General features: G+C 38.9%; 1 long non-coding RNA gene across 4 annotated transcripts in view; it reads left to right on the forward strand.

Moving 5' to 3' along the window:
• Positions 1–20,223, forward strand: part of LOC110262179 (uncharacterized) — a 132,732-nt gene that overhangs the window by 8,530 nt on the left and 103,979 nt on the right. The window contains exons 2-3 of one of the 4 annotated variants that reach the window (XR_014813286.1): positions 8,034–8,167; positions 12,340–12,484. The exons of 2 other annotated variants lie outside the window; for them this stretch is intronic. This is a non-coding gene — a long non-coding RNA (uncharacterized LOC110262179). Of the gene's footprint in view, positions 1–8,033; positions 8,168–12,339; positions 12,485–17,213; positions 17,410–20,223 lie in introns of those variants that run through there. One more of the 4 variants, XR_002346847.2, reaches the window with a different exon arrangement.

Consider the following 20,223-nt stretch of genomic DNA (forward strand, 5'->3'; position numbering starts at 1 on the left):
GAAACTCAGAATGAAACTTCATGCACATAATCTAGAATGAGTGAAATGTTTTGTTCTAAACTATTTCATGAAAAGATAAGTTTCATACAATTCTAACCAATGACAATGCTCTCCAATAGGGCTGCTTACCAAGCAATAACACTTCATCACACATCCTGTATCTTTAGGGGGGGAAAAGAAGCTAATGTAGAGGAAATTTAGTATAGAATTGTGAATTCTTGGTGACAGTAGTTATTTTACTTGTAGCATACATTTTTACTTTTGATTTTTTAGAGACTTCATACACGACAGCCTATATGGAGGGTGTGGACCTTGGGAGTAATGCATAAAATTCCAAAGTATAGCTTGGTGATCTTAGACCTAATTATAGGTCTCACTTTTTAGTTGGGAGCTTTTTGAATTGCTTTGACCATGAAAGGGTTGTGGTATGAATTCAGAGGTTGGGGAGAAGCTTACCAAATGATTTGAAATGACTGAAGACTAACCTAGTTGAGACACTTTCTCAGAAATATTAAAAAAAAAAAAAAACTAATGATGAAAGATTGTTAGTCTCATTTTCCATTGCAAAATGGTTCATCTGAAGTTTCTAAATTGTCATGGGTTATGGCAGTGCTTGAGACATTGATGTATCATTTATGTTTCCATTTCACCTTCTTGAGAGGCAGCTTGAAATCAGCACATGACTGGAACCAGAGTCAAATGGGATCATTATGGGAGTCTGCTCAGTAAATCCTCAAATCACAGAAGGATTAGAAATGGATGGAAATACTGTCACAAAACATCCTTTAAAAGGTGTACTCACAATGATACATCTGGTCATACTTGTTTTACATCAGTGGTGGCATTTCATGAAGGAGGTCTGACCTGGTTAGAAGTGCCACAGACTAAGGACTGTCACCTGAGACAAGTAATGAGAAGTCCCTTGGATATAACAGTGGGGCATTCATTGCAATCCTGGGCAAAGTGCGCTTAGAAGAGTTGTGGTGACAGAAGCCAGATTGCCTGAGGCTGAAGAATAAACAGGAAGTGAGGATGTGGAGATAGGGAGAGAGATGTTTAAAGCAGATTGGCTGCAGAGAGAAGCCAGGAGATAGCAGAGAAGCTCCAGGGGGGTGTGGAATTTGAGAAAACAATGTTTTAAGATGGGAAAGACACAGCTTGTTTACTGATGGGAGAGAGCAAATGGAGGTGACTGGTTAAAGATACAAAAAGGAAAAGAAAACTTATTGAATGAGGTCCCTGAAAAGTCAGGTCTTTTAAAAGAGTATCTGTTGACAAGCGGAGAAGAGGCTAGGCTCCTTGAAGATGGGGCGGAGGGGGAGGACAGACAATTTGTTTAGTTTAAAGATTTCTTTCCACTTTATGTATTACAGACACAGGCTAAAAGCATTCATTTCACTGGGCCTTCCCTCCATTTCTCCCTTGCTAGTGGGCTCTGAAGACTTTCTTCTCAAGGTTTATCATGGCTTTCAAAAGAAAGAGGGATGAGGTCTGAAATGTATTATGAATGAAATGCCAATGTTTGCAAAGTGGAGGTGGTGTCTATAATATAATAGAAATCTCTAGAAGAGTGTATTATAAGACACTACAGGTAATAAACAAATCAAGGGATCCTGCACTGGCAAGTAATTCTCCATCTGGGTAATGTGCAGTGATGGCTTTGAGTTCTAATCCATGCTTCTTACTACAGTGACAGCTCATGACCCAAGAATAATCATAAGATTATATACCAAGTATTGATTGCCTACTGAGTGCTAAGCATAAAACACATATTATTTTTATACTCATAAGAATCCTGCAAGGTAGATATGTATTTTCAGTCTACGGATAAATAAAGGCTCAGAAAGAATGAATGAATTTTTACAATCAAAGAGCTGATTAGTGGCTCAAATAGCTCTAGAACCCAAGTTTATCTATTTCAGAGTATGAGGACTTTACACTTAGTAACATGATATATCTTTCAGAAATACCTTTTTTGGGGGGGGGCAAGTCCATGGCAGGTAGAAGTTCTGGGCCAGGGATTGAACCTGAGCCACAGCAATAACCAGAGCAACAGCAGTAACACTGGATCCTTAACCCACTGAACCACCAGGGAGCTCCCTGAAATATCTAATTGAAAATTATTTTTGCCCCAAGTTTTCCTCAGAATCATGAATTATTATGCAACTAAAATATCCTCTCTTCTATATAATAGTGAACAACCAATCTTGGAAAAATTGGTATTGGTGTACAGTGGAGAGAGAGTTGGAGGAAAAATAGATCCAGAAATATTAAGATTAATGGCATGAGGAGAAGAGTCTTGTTTCATGCAGGGGGAACTGCAGATGGGAAAGGCCAAACACAGAAATGGACATATTTTATATCAAGGCCAGTGCGCCTGCAGCCCACAGAGAAAGGAGGAGAATATGATCAGATGGGGCTGGTAAGGTAGGCAGGGACCAGGACAAGGCCATATAGGTCACAGTATTGAGTCTGTTTTTTTTTATTTTTATTTTTTGCTCTTTAGGCCCACACCAGCAGCATATGGACATTCTCAGGCTAGGGGTCAAATAGGAGCTCCAGCTGCTGGCCTATTCCGCAGCCACAGCCACAGCAATGCCAGATCTGAGCCGCATATGCAACTTACCCAGCAGATTGCGGCAATGCCTGATCCTTAACCCACTAAGCAAGGCCATAGATTGAACCTACATGCTCTTGGATCCTAGTCAGGTTTTCAACCTGCTGAGCCACAACAGGAACTCCTTTGTCATTATCTATTGATTTAACCTTCTCAGGATCCATCCTTCCTTTTTTCAGGTAATGACCTATGATTTATCCTTGGGGAACTACAAGCAAATAGGATGGGGGTCCCCAGAAAAAAAAGAACCAGGCATGGCTTTCTTGACAGAAGAGAGGCCATTGTGGCCTATGCCATGTTGTAATCTAAGCATGGTCACAATGCTTGCCCCTGAACAGGACTCCGGTGTAATGATCTTAAGAGAACTGGAGGACAAACTTATCAGGCAAGGGAAGTATTAAGAGCAAAGATAATACATCGATTGTAAATAGTCTCAGTTCTATTTCAGTGGTAAAGACTGGCCTGAAGCACTCAACCACCAGGTCAGCCTGAACCTAAGGCGTAATGATGTAGACCTTTTCTGACCCTCGTGACTCAGTCAACTAAAGCTTCTAAAGCTTGGATTCTGTTGATGGCTCAGTTCTGCTACTGGGGAGTCATTGCTTTGGGAAAGATCCCAAGTGTTCTTTGATTTGTTATCTTTGCTATTGTTACTTCTCTTGCTTGAAAAGATTACCCTTCTGTTCACTTAAGATCATTATTACTGAGAACTGTTTGAGGGCAACACTGTAACCAGGCTTGGATCAGAAAATGGCTTAGGCCAAAGACGGCTTCTCTTCTGTCACAAAAGCCATGCCTGGTTCTCTTTCTCTAGGGACACCTCTACCCTGTTTACATTTCTTTAGCTGAGAAATGGAACACAGCACTTGATTAGCTTGCTCTCTGTGGTATCTTGGGACACAGGTTATAGGCCTACAGAGACCGGAGATAGGAAGATATGTCTGGGACGAAAAAATCTGTAATGTACTGCTTCTGTTTTTGTGAGGTATAGTGAGGTCCTTCAAGAAAGGGAAAAAAAGCTGTAGATAAAGCTGGTTTATCTGGAAGCAGTAAAAACACTAAGAGTGTCCCTTTCGCCCTTTTCCTGAAATCCTAGACAGGAGTCAGAAATGTTATAACTGTTTGGAGTTTGAAAAGTCAAGTCTTCTGTTCCAGTCTAAATTTAGTGCTAGCAAAAATGGGGAGGGTAGAATGAAATTAGAAGATAAGACAGAAACAGGAGTGCCCCGCCCACCCCTGTGTCAGAATACCAAGGTTAATTTTTAGAAGACAGAAACAATCCCATTGGATCTAGAATCAAGGATTAGCTCTCAGTACTAACAATGGCTTTTGTTGCTAACTCAGTGAATTTAGTAGAAACAAATTTAGTAAATTTAGAGTTTACTAAACTTTTAAGGAACTTGAGTTTCCAGAGAAACTCAAACACCCATAAACTCAGGGCTGTGATTGCTCAACCCCCAAGGCAACAGTCAGGATTCTGAACCCACAGCAACAGAAACAGCACCAGTAGTAGGGTTTGAAAACCAGAGAGTAAATACTCACCAGTGCCATTCTCAGCTATGGCCATACAGGACAGATTACAAGGGAAATCATCCCAGAAGAAATATCCCCAAGCAGACAAAAGGGGTCCCCAAGAAATTCACTCTGAAGCCAAGACAAAGTATCTCTCTACTCCTGTCCAGCAACTAGTACACTGCACATACCACCCTCCTCCCACTTCTCTCTCTTTCTTTTTTTTTTTTTCAAGTAGAAGGCTTCATTGTAGCTATTTTGTTTCCTCCTCACAAATGCATGTTACAGTTGTTGTAGATGATTAAATGCATCATTTTACAACAAGTTTCTGCCCCAGGAGTGATGCACATCAACAAGAGAGTCTAGACTCAGCCTGGGTATAGTAACTGGGTAAAACTTGGATGGTGCTGGTGTATGTTTTTGATTCCATATGATATTATTGCTTGATGTAGGCTTGGGGAATTTTGAATTTTATGTATAAGAAAAAGCTGTGTGGATGTTGCATAGCCAGGAGGTGAACTATAATAAACAGCTGTTTTGGCCTATTTAGTATCCATTTCTTCTAGGTCCACTCCCTGATTTTCCCAGGGGAACTATGCTTCACTTTCATCACATGTGATAATGTGACTCCGACTTCACTTTTAGCTTCAGACATGGCCAATCAAAACATTATAAACCTCTGACTTTAGTGATGGGTTCTGGACATCTGAAGCACATGCTGGAATCTAGGTCAGTTTAATCAAAAGCAATGAGACAGTCGGGGTCTGGGGAGGAGGCATTTTCTTTCTGTTGGGATGACCAAAAATGTAGACTACAAGCTTGAGGTTTCAAGTACCTATCATAAAGAACTTACTTGAAAATAGAGCTAAAATAGACCAAATGAGAACTTTGGGCTCACTTCATCTAGCTGAACCTACAAATAAGGTAGCCTTGAATGTTTTCATTATTTGATTCAACCCCTCACCTCTACCCCACTTCCCACTTTATTGGGGGTTATATAGTTTATGTTGGGTTTATTTCCTCCCCAGTTGAAAGAGTCTTGAACCCAAGAGCAATGGGAAGTCATGAAATGGATATAATCAGGTGAGAGATGTGATCAAATTTGAGATTTTTGAAAAACAAATTTTGATGTTCCTCTGGAAGGAACACCACTAAAACACGTCCCATTTCCTTCCCCAAAAGTAATCAAGAGAAAGACTCAGAGTTCCCATTGTGGCTCAGTGGAAATGAACCTGACTAGCATCCATGAGGACACAGGTTCGATCCTTGGCCTTGCTCAGTTGGTTAAGGATCCAGTGTTGCCATGAGCTGTGGTGTGGGTCGCAGACTCTGCTCGGATCTCGCATTGCTGTGATTGTGGTGTAGGTCTGCAGCTACAGCTCCAATTCAACCCCTAGTCTGGGAACTTCCATTGCTGCAGGTGCAGCTCTAAAAAGACAAATAATTATAATAGTAGAAAGATTCAGTGGCTAACTGTTGTAACTATATTTATACCCAGTGTTTGTAGGGAGACCAAATGTTACCGTGGTTGGGGTTATCACTGGCTACAAAGTAGATAAATATGGTACACACATTGTTACATTTACTCTCCTTCAGCCTCTACTATCTGATCTCCTTTCACTTTCCATAGAATTCTATCTATGTATACTTTTCATCACATCAGTTAGCATTTCATAGATGAAATAACTAAGGTTCTGGCTCATTCTCTGTGAAGTGAAAATTTGAGAAGATAGTTGATAAGCCTCCTTTTTTGTTTCCAAGATAGAAATATGGTAAGCAATTTTCATGAAAAAATGGAAGAGAATCGGCCCACCAATTGTTATAATTATCTATAGCAAGATAAAGAATCATTTATTGACATTAATTATGTCACATGTGCAGAGATTCATTAAAACTAAGAATAAATGTTGGAAATTTTCTAATGAAGTTAGAAGTGTCCTGGCTGTCTTCTGGTACATCACCTTAGCTAATCTTTAAAAAAAAAATCAAGTATACAGCTTATAGATCACATTTTAAATGTTATTGCTTTCTGCTTCATCTCCTCTCCCTCCTGTTAGCCAACCAGGAAGAATGTGCGCCCTGACCTGATCAATGGGAAGTGGACAGATACACTCCCTGCTTTAGGGATAAATGGGGGGAGGGGTCTTCCTTCTTTGTGCGTGCTTTTTGAGCACTCACACCCTTCTGCAGAAGAGCCTTGTGGAGATCTCCCATGTTCACGTGTGTCCTACTTTCTGACACTGATGTCCAAGCCGGGGTCACTTTCCTCCAACAGATTAAATCTGCATCCTTATGAATATTAGTTGGGTTTGTTACCACTGAGCCATAATGAGGACTCCTGACTTTTCCTTTATTCTCATGATGTAGAATGCCCTTCATGGCAATGGTTGTCAAACTTAAGAATAAAAAATTTCACAGTTCCCATTGTGGCGCAACAGAAACGAATCTGACTGGGAACCATGGGGTTGTGGGTTTGATCCCTGGCCTCGCTCAGTGGGTTGAGGATACGGCATTGCCATGAGCTGTGGTGTAGGTCGCAGACATGGCTTGGATCTGGCATTGCTGTGGCTCTGGTATAGGTTGGCAGCAATAGCTCCAATTAGACCCCTAGCCTCCATATGCCATGGCTGTGGCCCTAAAAAAGACAAAAGACAAAAAAAAAAAAAAAAAAAAAAAAGAATAAAAATTTCCTAGGAAGCTTAGTTAAAAAGATAATTTCTGATTTTATTCCTAGAGATTCTCATCTACTAGGGCTGAAGTGTAGTCCAGGAGTCTGCACTTTTTTTTTTTTTTTTTTTAAGGGCCACACCCACAACACATGGAAGATCCCAGGCCAGGAATTGAATCCAAGCTTCAGCTGTGATCTACACCACAGCTTCAGCAATGTGAGATTCTTAAACCACTATGCTGGCCTGGGGATTGAACTTACACCTATGCAGTGACCTGAGACACAGCAGTCAGATTTTTAACACACTGAGCCACAGTGGGAACCCCTAGGAATCTGCACTTTTAAATAAGCATCCCAGATAACTCTAAGTAGTCTGAGAAACTTTACATGTGGAAGATCAACACTGTCCATGAAAAACTGTGTGTGCTGTATGAAGAGTAAGGGTATATATAACAGAATAGCAAGGATATTTCTAAACTCATAATTTGGGGGGCACAACAATTTAATTTGATTAATCAGTTTATAAGTAATGTTCTTACAAACTGTTAACTCTTTTAAAATTAGTTTGGATTTAATTCTATCCGTGATATAGAGAGAACTTGAAACATTTAATTCTGCATGTTCTAAAAATGGCCTTGAAAGATGCTAAAATTATAAATAATGATTTAATTATAGGAAATGACTGAGAATCTGAAATTTATATGAGAAAGACAGAAAGCAAGAAATAGGCTTTTTGCTGCAACACTCAGTGCTAAATGGAAGAAACAGAAGTTCTAAATTTTAAACAAATTTAAGGAGAGCATGACAAGATTAATATTCAGTTCATGGGTGTTTCTGTAACTTTCTAAAGTAGTAAGAGGTAAGAAAACAGGTAAGAAAAATGAAAGGAAATATTAAACTTGGCTCTTCTTACTTCAAATCCTCAAGTCTAAAAAAAAGCTTAAGAAACACAATTTTAATGTAATTATGTCTTGGTGGAAAACCAGAGACAACCTGGTGGGAGGTTGAGGTGGGGGGATAGGAGGCCCCAGGCTCTATACTTTTAAACCATTCCTTCATTTTTGTTGAATTACACATCTTTTATTTCTAATATGTATTTGTTGTGAAGAAAAGAGGGCCGAGTTTTCGGCTGAGGGCTTATTCCTCTTCCTCAGAATGCAAGAAAAACACAGAAAGAGGAAAATTATGACCTAATGCAAAATTTCCTTCAAGGCAACTATGTTTATTTCATGGTAGGAAGCAGCTGACAACGAGGTTTGAGTTACAGGAGAGAAGCATATTTGTCTCCCAGCCAAGTGGCTTTAAATGCCTCTATCATCAAAGGAGGAACCAAGCTGCACCTCACATCTATGCAACTTAAGCATAAAGAGGCAAGAAACTTTTCACACATTAATTGTCTTCAGTGGAGTTTTCAAATGATTAAGCAGTTTGCCTTTAATGAACATTTTCATAGGTTGTCATTAAGTGTTTTTGTTCTAGAGGAAAGAATGCACTGTTACTCTGATATTAACATTATTGCTCTTCCCCCCAACAGAATCAAGGGTTACTTTGTATAAACAGATTTCTAGAACCTTAGGTCTTATCTGGTATAAATATAAATTTAAAAAGTTAATACCGATTAATATCAAATTTCTTGACAACTTGTGTATCTGAATGTGGGTGAAATACTATTATGTCCTTTTTATTGCAAAACACAAACTTTAAATTAGCTATTTACACAAAGATACAGTGTCACACCACTCTGAGGAATAATTGTATAACATAATGCCAGTAATATGTTCTTTTAAACATTTTTTTAAAATTAAAGTATAGTTGGTTTAAATGTTGTGCCAATTTCTGCTGTACAGAAAAAGTAATATGTTCCTTACTGAGGACTTTTAGGAAAGATAATTTTGAGAAAAATGAGTCAGCTTTTTAAAATGGCTTTTTGTATGATTAAATTCTATTGATATATTTAAAAAATTTTTAACAGTAAGTAGCATTTCCCTCCGTTTAATGTTATCACTACATTACCACCTTCTAGTTATGAAACCTCATGATTCATTATCATTAGAAAAATTTAGAAAGTTCTGATGATATAATGCCTGACTTGGCTTCCCATTGTAGTATTCCAGTGTTAAGATACCAACCTATACATATAGTTTTTTTTTATACTGTGCTTTTGTTACACTGTGCTTTTGTTATACTGTGCTTCTGAGCCTCAAGATTTCCTTCTTTATAACAATATTCTTTTTCCTCCATAATTCTCAGTAAAGTTTCTGAGGAAGAAGGACCTAAAAATATAGATCCCTCCCTACATTTTGTAGGTGAAATTTTGCATAATGATTGGCTAAGAGATATTTGCATTAACAAGTTTGAGAGTATTGGGGATAATTCACTAGACCCATTCCCAGAAAACAAAATACTCTTTTGGAGACTTTTATTCAACAAGTTAATCTAACATACTAAACTAGTTTCCTTTTGAATAGAAGCAGAAGATGGTAAGCATGAAGCCTCATTTACTGTTTGACAGAGTTTGTTATTCAAAACTTGGCTTCTGTGGCCAACTCTAAGTGGTCGAGGTTTGGGGTAAACCCTCCTGTGGTTTTACAAATGATTGTCCTTCAAATCTGAGTTGCTTCAGATGAGTCCATATGAGCATCAGTGACGCCCACAACTTAGGAGCAACCTTCTCACTCTCTAGTCTGTTTTAACCAATATCTAAGAGTAGGTGTGGCCAGGGAATTCCCATCATGGCTCAGTGGTTAATGAATCTGACTAAGAACCATGAGGTTGCGGGTTCGATCCCTGGCCTCGCTCAGTGGGTTAAGGATCCGGCATTGCCATGAGCTGTGGTGTAGGTCACAGACACGGCTCAGATCTGGCGTTGCTGTGGCTCTGGCGTAGGCTGGTGGCTACAGGTCTGATTCGACCCCTAGCCTGTTAACCTCCATAAGCCGCAGAAGTGGCCCACAAAATGGCAAAAAGACAAAAAAAAAAAAAAAAAAAAAAAAAAAAAAAAGGAGTAGGTTTGGCCACAAGAAAATTGGCTGTCCCCATAATGTCATGGTGTTAGGGATATCTGCCAACTATTTCAAAACATAGAGAGTATTGGCTGGCCTCAGTGAGACAAATGGAGCTTAGCTTTGAAAACTGATGTTGTCAGTGCTTTTGTTTCTACTATGCCTCCTGGAATCTCATTCAAGTACATTTTGCAGTAATGTGGTTACTACCTTATTGATCTCTGAAAAAAGACAGGCTCTTTACCTTTTAGAGGAGAAAACTGTTCTCACCACATTAGGTTAAGGTCAAGTTATAAACCCTAAGTACTTTTCATTTCAGCATAGATTTTCCCTTCTGTCCCATGAACAATTTCTTTGGCCAAGAAGAACATCTACAGAAGCACAGATTTTATGTCTGGATTTCCCTAGGGAATAATAAATAATTGAATTTTCTGTGTTTCAAAAATATTTGAAATTATGATCATAGCTTGTGGTAAAAGAAACATGCATTTCCATAGGTCCAAAAATGTTCAGAAAATGTTCTCAAACAGCTTATGTGAGGAATTACACTACTCAATTGGACAGACTTCTTTTCTACTATAAAGAGGCACAGAGTGACTTTTCTTATTAAAAACATGTGCCAAAGATTTTTGCTACAATCTCTATATTATTTGCCACTTTGAAAGATATTTATGTATAATTTCCTTCTTGGAACTGGTTAACAGTCCTTGTCAATTAAGATAAACCTTAGAAATCAATAATATAAAGCTAATAAAATCAATATCTAATGTTACATAAGTGGATTTTTTATTTCACTTGCTTCTCACATTCTTTTCAAAGGTTATTTTGATCCATAAAATGTAAGACTTGTCAGGACTTCCAGAATTTTAATTCTTGCTAGAATACTGTGCACAGCAGTCTTGGAAAATGAGAAAATACTGACATTTAAAGTTTCTGGATCATTTTAACATTTAAAACCCCAGCAACTTATCTATGATGATAATTTTTTATTGAACAATAGTTATTTAATTCAGAAGATATGTTCATGTTAGTCACCTTTATAATTACATCAAGCAAATTTTAGTTTATCAAATTCCAATGCATTCTCCTACTTCTTAGTGTACTTTTTAGGTATGCCATCCTATCATTTGACAGTTACATACTTAGAGTGTTGCGTACCACAGATGATTGGGGGGGAAATCCTCTCTGAGGAATTTCCATTTGAAATAAGGCCCAGATAATACAAAAGAACCAGTCATAGGAAGATCTGGGGGGAAAACATAGCCAGAGAGAATAGCAAGAGTCAAGACTCCAAGGCAAGGCAGAGATTTACATGTTCAAGCAACAGAAAAAAAGCCACCAGGACTAGCTTGTAGTGTGCGAAAATGTAAAGGGAAGAGCAAGCAGACTTGGGACCAAGGGACAGAATTTGGAATTTACCCTCATTGCAATGGTTTAACCTGTTGAAGGATTGAAGTGAGTGAGGAACATGTTCAAATGACTAAAGATAGTCTCTTCTTTTCTGTAGAGCCCTCATCAAAATGCACACTTGGCCAAATTCTGATGTACAGATTCTTTACTCCTGTTCCATAATTTTCATGGTAATTTATCACACAAATATCAGATTCTTGTGTTCTCATCTTAATGAGTATAAGACATATATGAAGTGGGATGGATGGGGAGTTTGGGGTTGGTAGATGCAAACCGTTCCATTTAGAATGGATACATAATGAAGTCCTACTGTATATAGCCCAAGGAACTATATCCAATTTCTCAGAATATAATATGATGGAAGATAATAAGGGAAAAATGATGTAAAAATATGTATAACTGGGTCACTATGCTGTACAACAGAAACTGACTCCACAGTGTAAATCGACTATACCCTAATAAAAATAAATTAAAAAAAGAAATTTATTTCATTGGTTTTGAATGTTATGATACACTACTGATTACAGTTTTATAAAGTGGATACAAATAAACAAATATCATCAGGAGAACATTAAAAATTAAAGTCTTTCACAAATGAACTTAACTACTAAATAGAAACAGACTCAGAGACATAGAGAACAGACTTGTGGTTGCTAAGGGGGGGGTGTTGGGGAGGGAAGGATTGGGAGTTTGGGATTAGCTGATGCAAACTATTATATATAGGATGGATAAACAGCAAGGGCCTACTGTATGGCACAGGGAACTCTATTCTATATCCTATGATAAACCATAATGGGAGAGAATGTATGTGTATCTATAACTGAATCACTTTGCTGTACAGCAGAAATGAACACAGCAGTGTAAATCAATTATACTTAAGTAAGAAAAAAATTAAAGCCTTTACGTTCCCGATTGTATATTCTTCAATTCAAATGAAAAAGTTTAGTCCACTTAATACTAGAAAGGTTATTCTTTAAAATCCTATAGAAGCTTTAGAGAATAATGGAGATTTTCTCTTGCATGAGGAATGCATATGCTTCATCTAGATTTTGAAATTCATTAATGTAAATGTCTACTTTCTTGACTTTTGCCCCTTGGATAATTTTGTCTTTCTTTTCTATACCTAACAGGCTGGATCATCTGCATAGTATACTAACAACCCAGATATTTGAGGTGACATCTATTTCAAATTGGGATTCTGCAACAAATTATGAAGGGAATACCATTTAAAAAACTCTGAAACTCATGGACTTGGAGAACAGACATGTGGTTGCCTAGGGGGAGGGAGAGGGAGTGGGATGGACTTGGAGTTCAGGGTTAGTAGATGCAAACTATTGTATCTGGAGTGGATAAGCAATGAAATCCTGCTGTATAGCCCAGGTAACTATATCTAGCCACTTGTGATGGAACATGATGGAGGATAATGTGAGAAAAAGAATGTATATATATGTGTGACTGAGTCACTTTGTTGTACAGTGGAAATTGACAGAACATTGTAAATCAACTATAATAGAAAAAATAAAAATCTTAAGAAAAACCCAACAACTCTGAAAGCCTCTGGAAACATGTAGATCATCCCATTCTAGAAGTCAGTAAGGGCTAAGTACTTATGTCTATTGTGAACATGTTTTTGTTCGGTTTTTGATTTTTTTTTTTTTTTTTGGCTGCGCCAACATTATATAGAAGTTCCCAGGCCAGGGATCAAACCCACACCACAGTAGTGACCCAAGATATTGCAGTGACAATGCTGGATCCTCAACCTGCTGTGCCAAAAGAGAACTTCTGCAAATGCTGATGTTAAGTGTTGGCATTTACCAGAGAAGGATATACAGTGAACAACCTCTTTAGGGTGTTACATTTTCCATACTTCCCCAAATTTCTATTCTCTTCCTCTTTTTCTAGGCTCCAAACTCATGTTTATATTCCTCATGTATCTTGTTCCATCTTCCCCTTCCTTTACTGTCACGTAGTCTTAATCACTGTATTATGCCTCTGCATAACCTTTTAAGTGATCCCACATATCTATAAAAATTCTTTTATCAACATGCTACCATTAAGCCAAAAGCCTGCCCTTGGCAAAACTAGAAAATAATATCCTTCATGAGCCTTTACCCTTTCCTTTAAGTCTTTGTTGACTTCTTTTTAGCACATCTACTCTACCAAGTATCCACAGATCTCAGAGCTGTACCTTTGACAACATGAAAGCACAGATTCAGCTAAATCATACTGGAAAATTCTCATATACATATCCTGAAGTTTGAACAATTGATGAGGAGTCTCATGTGTGCAAGGAGTGTATGCATTTTAGCATGGGATAATTGGTTAATTCAAAGGACTGAGAACTTAATCATGAAATGTTCAGAATAATCAGGTCAGATGCCAGTCATGCCCATTGTCCCTAGAAACTGCCCTGCCCAGGAAAGTAGCACCAGGCTCTATGTGGAAAGTCAGAACTACTGTGACAAGAGTGGGTGAGCACCTGGGCAACTATGGCCCATCCATGCAAATGTCAATACACTATAAGACTGACTAGTACAAAAGGTTCTGTCCAATAAAGGTGTGATAATTCACTAAACCAAACAGCCTATCTCCTTTGGAGTTTTGTGTGGAGATTTCAGGAAGAATTTCCTGTAAGAGTACATGAGCAGAATGAGCAGGCCAGTCAAGAAAAATAGAGATGAAAAAAGGAGAAAAACCATAAGGCAATAAAAGAGAAAATAATTGATCCCAAGTGCTTTGGCTATTTATTGCTTTGTAACGAATTACCCCCAAACTTAATATTTATTTGCTCATGATTCTCTGGGTCAAAAATGGGGGCAGAGTTTGGTTTGGCAGTTTTTCTACTCCAGTAGGCCTGTGACATTAACTCATTTGCACTCACCTGGTGGTGGAGCTGGACTGGAAGTTCCAAGAAAGCTTTACTCACATGTATGGCGTGTCCATACTCCTTCACACAGGCTCTCACTCTCCACATGCTTAGCTTGGGCTTCCCTCTTGGTGTGGTGGTCTCTGGCTAATGGAACTTCTAACATGGTGGCTGGTTTCTAAGGAGCATTCTAGGGGGCCGAAGGCAGAAATATACAGATCTTTGAAGACCAGCCTTGAAAGTTACACAGCCACTTTTGCCACATTCTATTTGTCAAAATATGTGATGGGCAAATTTAGATTCAAGGGGAGTGGAAATAAATCTCACCTCTTGATGAGAGGTGTGGCAAGAACTTGCTAATACCTTTAAGTCACCCTGTCAGGGTTATGTTAGAGCCATATGGTTTTCCAGTTCTGAGTCTATGTACTGTGCAAATGGAAGGTCCCAACAGACAGCCCACCTGGGGTGGTGGTGGTGAGAATGGGGTGTGTTCAGTGCCACTTGCTGTTACTTGCTGATCATCACTATGCTTATTAGTAACGTTTTGTTTAAATCATTCCACATATACAATATCTCTCTAGTCTAGGGATATAAAAAAGAACTTTAACTTTCTTGAAAGCTTGGTTGGCAATTATTTTGTATGGATCCCCTTTAAATGTACTAAAAAACCCTTATTAAGTTACTAGAACAGTAAAAATATAAAACTAAAAAATGCAAAACAGATCTTTGTGGAAGAATTTTCTAAAAATCTTTGCAGAGGAGAAAAAAGACATCTGGCCTACAGTATGAGGTATAACAGGAGTGAATCTGTTGAAGAGGAAATATGAGAAGGATTAGACATTTATTTTGTGCCCCATTAATCTCGTGAGTGTCCATGTAATACAGGTGAGTAAATTCTTCTCTGAGCTATCTGAAATGACAAGGGCTTTTCAGAATAAATGCTGTTTCTACATTTCATAGGCTAGAAGTATATTCAGAATGCATATAGCACAAATCTCAGGCACCTGGCAGAGTGGCGGGGTGGGGGAAGGGGGACAGGAGATGCATGCAGTGGCCAAATTTAGGGTGAAAGAGACGTCGTCCCTGTTCATATCTGAGGGAAAAAAACCCAAGGCACTTGAAGACAAGGAAAAAGTCCTATTAGGGCTAGAAGACTTCTATCTTGGCCTTTTCTTTTTTACAGATAATTCTAAGAGAGGTTAAGAAACCGACCCAAGTTTCATAATTACTTGTGATACAGCCATTCAACTTCACGTATTTACCACATCATGGGTGCAACTACCATTTTGGACCTTCCAATCATCACCTCTGGTCCTGACATCATTTATGAGGTCTACTTCCTTTGTGTTTACTTTTAAGGCAGTCTTTGATGTTAATCTGAAAACTACTGGAGTTCCCGTCGTGGCGCAGTGGTTAACGAATCCGACTAGGAACCATGAGGTTGCGGGTTTGGTCCCTGCCCTTGCTCAGTGGGTTAACGATCCAGCATTGCCATGAGCTGTGGTGTAGGTTGCAGATGCGGCCTGGATCTCGCATTGCTATGGCTCTGGCGTAGGCCAGCGGCTACAGCTCCGATTAGACCCCTAGCCTGGGAACCTCCATATGCCACGGAAGCAGCCCAAAGAAATAGCAAAAAGACAAAAAAAAAAAAAAAAAAAAAAAAGAAAAGAAAACTATTCCACTTGCTTTAAATCAGCTTTTCTCAGCCTTTAATGTGAAGATGTCGATTCACTTGGCCTGAGAGATGGTGGTTTGTACAGGTTCCCAGGTGATGTTGATGATGCTTGTTTGTGAGCCAAGCTTTGAATCTCAAGGAATTAGGTCATTAGGGTATCAAAATTGACCCTAAAATACCAGTGGAAATTACCAGGAAATGAGTAGTAGTTATAAATGCCAAATGAATTTTACGTTCCTAGGTTACTCAAAGACTTCTTCATCTACTCAAGAAATATTTATCAAGAACTTAAAACAGGTTAGGCATTGTTCTAGGAAGTGAAAAGATAATTTTTTTTAGTCTCATTTCTATTATCATAATAAAACAAAGTGCCAAATTTGTACTTACTAAGAAGAAGCCTTTTTTTTTTTTTTTTTTTAAGGGCTGCATGTGTGGCACATGGAAGTTCCCAGGCTAGGGGTCGAATCAGAGCTGCAGCTGCCAGCCTGCACCATAGCCACAGTAATGCCAGATCTGAGCCAAGTCTGAGATCTACACCGCTGCTTACGGCAACACTGGATCCTTGACCCACTAGCAAGGCCAGGGATCAAACCTGCGTCCTCATGCATACTAGTCAGGTTCTTAACTTGCTGAGCCACAATGGGAACTCCTAGAAGTCACTTTTGATATGTCCAAGCAGAGTTGCTTTTTAATGCACTTTGGACATAGATTATACATACATATATATATAGAAACACATTTTCCAGGAATAGACTTCTTACTCAGTATAGTATTCAAGTTCCTAAAACTTAGAAATACTTTTGGAGTCTCCTTTCAGTGACATTTTACTCCAAAATAAAATATTTTACCATTGAACAAATGGAAACATATATTTACTTCTAGTCCCTGAGGAAAACCAGCTTATATTGTGTGGTACTTGAACTTGTTAAATGTGCACAGGATGCTTCATGTGACACTTGTACTAGGATCACTTGATTTGCTCCCACAGCTGCCCCATGTGGTCTTATGTGACATAACCAGGGTCAGGTTGACCTGCTAGATGACTAACATTGCCGAGTGCCAGCCAGAAAGGGCAAACTGAATTATTTGGTACTGCCATCCCTCATTGCAACATTGCAAGGGCCACCACCTTAATGTTTATTAATCCAATGAGATGCTCACTTTATAATTAGCCTGGGAGCTACATCAAAGGTCTAATTGTATCTCTGACAGCAAGAGAGTAAGCCTTGCTGAGCCTTGAAACTCTCTTAACACATCCTTAGGAGCTACAGCTTTGTAGCTATCGGTTGGTGGCTGTGAGAGTTAAAAAAAAAAAAAAAAAAAAAAAAAAAAAGCAGTCATGCTATTGCAACAGTGATTGCCTCAGCCTCTCCTTTCAGTTAATGAAGTGTTGAAAGTTCAAGACCTAAGTTATTTGCGGAACTAACAAGACCCAACAGAATACTTGCTAGAATGAAGGCTTTAGGATTTAAAGCTTATGCACAATATGCCATCAGGACTGCTTTTTGGATGCATTTACTAGTTCACTATAATTTATTTATTCTTGCATATTTTTGGATCACATAAAGTGCAGGCTACTTGCAAGCAAAGATAGTGCCTCCTGTTTCTCCACTGTGCTGATATACAGCCTTGTTCGTTATAAGTGACCAGAACTGCTTGGTGAGTAATAGCAGGATGCAATCTGCATACTTATCTTCTTCTATTATTTATGTATTTTATTAGCATCAAAATTTCTGCTCTTCCAAAGAGAAATTCTTGGCCCCCTTCTCGCCTTCTTAATGGCTGGAGTAGACAATTAAAGCAGTCCCTCAAAGAAGTTTGGATGAATTCCCATGATTCCATAATTGACTTTTCTAGAAAAACAAAGGGGTGAAGATTATCTAAAATGTTCCATTCTCTTCCAGGATATTTCAGTGCTGGATGTGGGTACTGTGACAATAGAAAGAGGCACTAAGGGACTGAACTCTTTTCAGCACTGGTTTCAGGAGAAAAGTTTACTCTTCATTTTCCCCTGAATCATACATATTCTATGGGACTCAAGAAGTAATATATCTGGGAGTTCCCATTATGGCACAGTGGAAACGAATCTGACTAGGAACCATGAGGTTTCAGGTTCGATCCCTGGCCCCCCTCAGTGGGTAAAGGGTCCGGCGTTGCCGTGAGCTGTGGTATAGTTTACAGTCGTGGCTTGAATCTGCCGTTGCTGTCACTGTGGTGTAGGCGGGCAGCTGTAGGTCCGATTAGACCCCTAGCCTGGGAATCTCCTTATGCCGTGGGTGTGGCCTTAAAAAAGACAAAAGACAAAAATAAATAAATAAATAATATATCTGGATATAACTTTGTAAAGTTTTTCCTGTAAAAACTCCATCATTTCATGTACCTTATACGATGATAGAACTAGGATGGTAAAGCAGTCTTTAAGGAATATTACCCATTGACTATCCTGGCTATAGTGTAAATGAGTGTGAATATAGAACCAAGCCTACAGTATTACAAGATGTGTTTTATTCTGACCACCCCTGGACACGACTGCTTGTTGTATAAACATGGCAGGTTAAAAAGAGCAAGAGCAATCCCCGGTGTTCACAGAGCATCACTGGAGGCCAGCTACTGTGCCAACAGCTTTACATGCAGTGACTCATTTAATCTTCAAGATAATGCTATAAAGTTGGTATCATTTTTTACCCACTTTACAGATGGGGAAACAAAGATGCAGAAAGGTGTTAACACATATTACCAAAGATTTTCAACTAGTACACATAAAAATGGACTCAAGCCCAGACTTACCTGACTCTAGAGCCCTTCTTCTAACCCCCCATATACTGCGTGACCCTTCTAAACTAAGCTTCCTCTAAGTGACAAATAGAAATAAAAGTGTTGCCTGTACCAGAATCACACTGTAAAGGTGAAAACCAAAAAATAAATGCTCTCATCAACTTGGCATATACAGTTTTTCTAATCTTGTAAATATTATTTTCACATCTTAAGGGGTTTTTTAATACCAGAATAGGCTGAGGAGTAACACGGATTTAACACAGTTTCATAGGGACAGTCTACAGCAGAGGTGAAGGGAGAATTTATATTTATTGTGACCCCCAAAGTTACATTCAATTTAGTAGACTTTGCTGCATGCATGCCTTAAATTATTTAGAGAGCAATTAAATACAAGTCTCTTCTCCCATCAATAGCCATGGGGATTTTGAAGGGATAAACCCTACTCCCATCCTGGTTATAATCCAACTTCTCCTTGTGCTTCATGACTTTACATAGTTGAATCAAAATGTAGATACAATTGTTAATTCTATATACTTGGCACTGTAAGCATCTCTCCTTCTTCCTGCAGAGGCTTATGATTTGCAGAGAATTTTATGTACTTAATGCTGATGTGCATCAGGCAAACGTGTCATCATTGTTGAACATTTTCTTTTCCCTCTCTCTCTCTGTTAGTGTATCTGAAATGACCATCTTGTTATATATAACTCATTTTTCTTCCTTCCTTTCTTCTTCCTTTCTTTCCCTCTTTCCCTTCCTCCCTCCTTCCCTTTTCCCCTTCTCCCTTATTTCTCTCTCTTTCATTAAGATAAATTTTGAAAAGTGATCAAAGGAAAAGAATATTTCTGCAGTTCTTGAAACCACTTGCCAAATTAGTTACCCAGAATGCTGTACCAATTTATGCTGAAATCAGCAACATATAGGAGCTCCATTTCATTTTATCCTTACCAGAACTGTTCATTGTAAATTTTTTTTTTTTTTTTTTTTTGTCTTTTGTCTTTTTAGGACTGCACCTGTGGCATATGGAGGCTCCCAGGCTATGGGTCAAATAGGAGCTGTAGCTGCCGGCCTATGCCACAATTACAGCATCTTGGGATCTGAGCTGCATCTGCGACTCATACCACAGCTCACAGCAATGCTGGAACCTCAACCCACCGAGCAAGGCCAGGGGTTGAACTTGTGTCCTCATGGTTACCAATCAGGTTTGCCAACCACTGAGCCACAATGGGAACTCCTGTTCATTACAATTTTAAACTTAAAGTAGTGATAGAGGGCTTCCTCATTAGGAAAGACAGTCCACCTTTTGGAGGGTTCCTTTTATACCATTAGAGCAGTTAATTTTTTTTTTTTTCTTTTTGCCTTTTCTAGGGCCTCTCCCTCGGCATATGGAGGTTTCCACACTAGGGGTCTAATCGGAGCTGTAGCCACCAGCAACAGCCACAGCAACGCAGGATCCGAGCTGCTTCTGCGACCTACACCACAGCTCATGGCAATGCCAGATCCTTAACCCACTGAGCAAGGCCAGGGTTCGAACCCTCAACCTCATGGTTCCTAATCAGATTCGTTAACCACTGCACCATGACAGGAACTCTGTTAATTTTTTGATAATTTAAAAAAATGCTCAATAGACCAGCAAAATCAGTTTATTCTCCACCAACCTTATCTGTCTAAGAGAGCTGAATCATACAGTTCTATATGTCA

Source organism: Sus scrofa, chromosome 8 (assembly GCF_054392235.1).
Source record: "Sus scrofa isolate SSC_HxYL_T2T_F1_AM1 chromosome 8, Sscrofa_HxYL_maternal_Yorkshire_Landrace_v2.0, whole genome shotgun sequence".
NCBI classification, from domain to species: Eukaryota; Metazoa; Chordata; class Mammalia; order Artiodactyla; family Suidae; genus Sus; species Sus scrofa.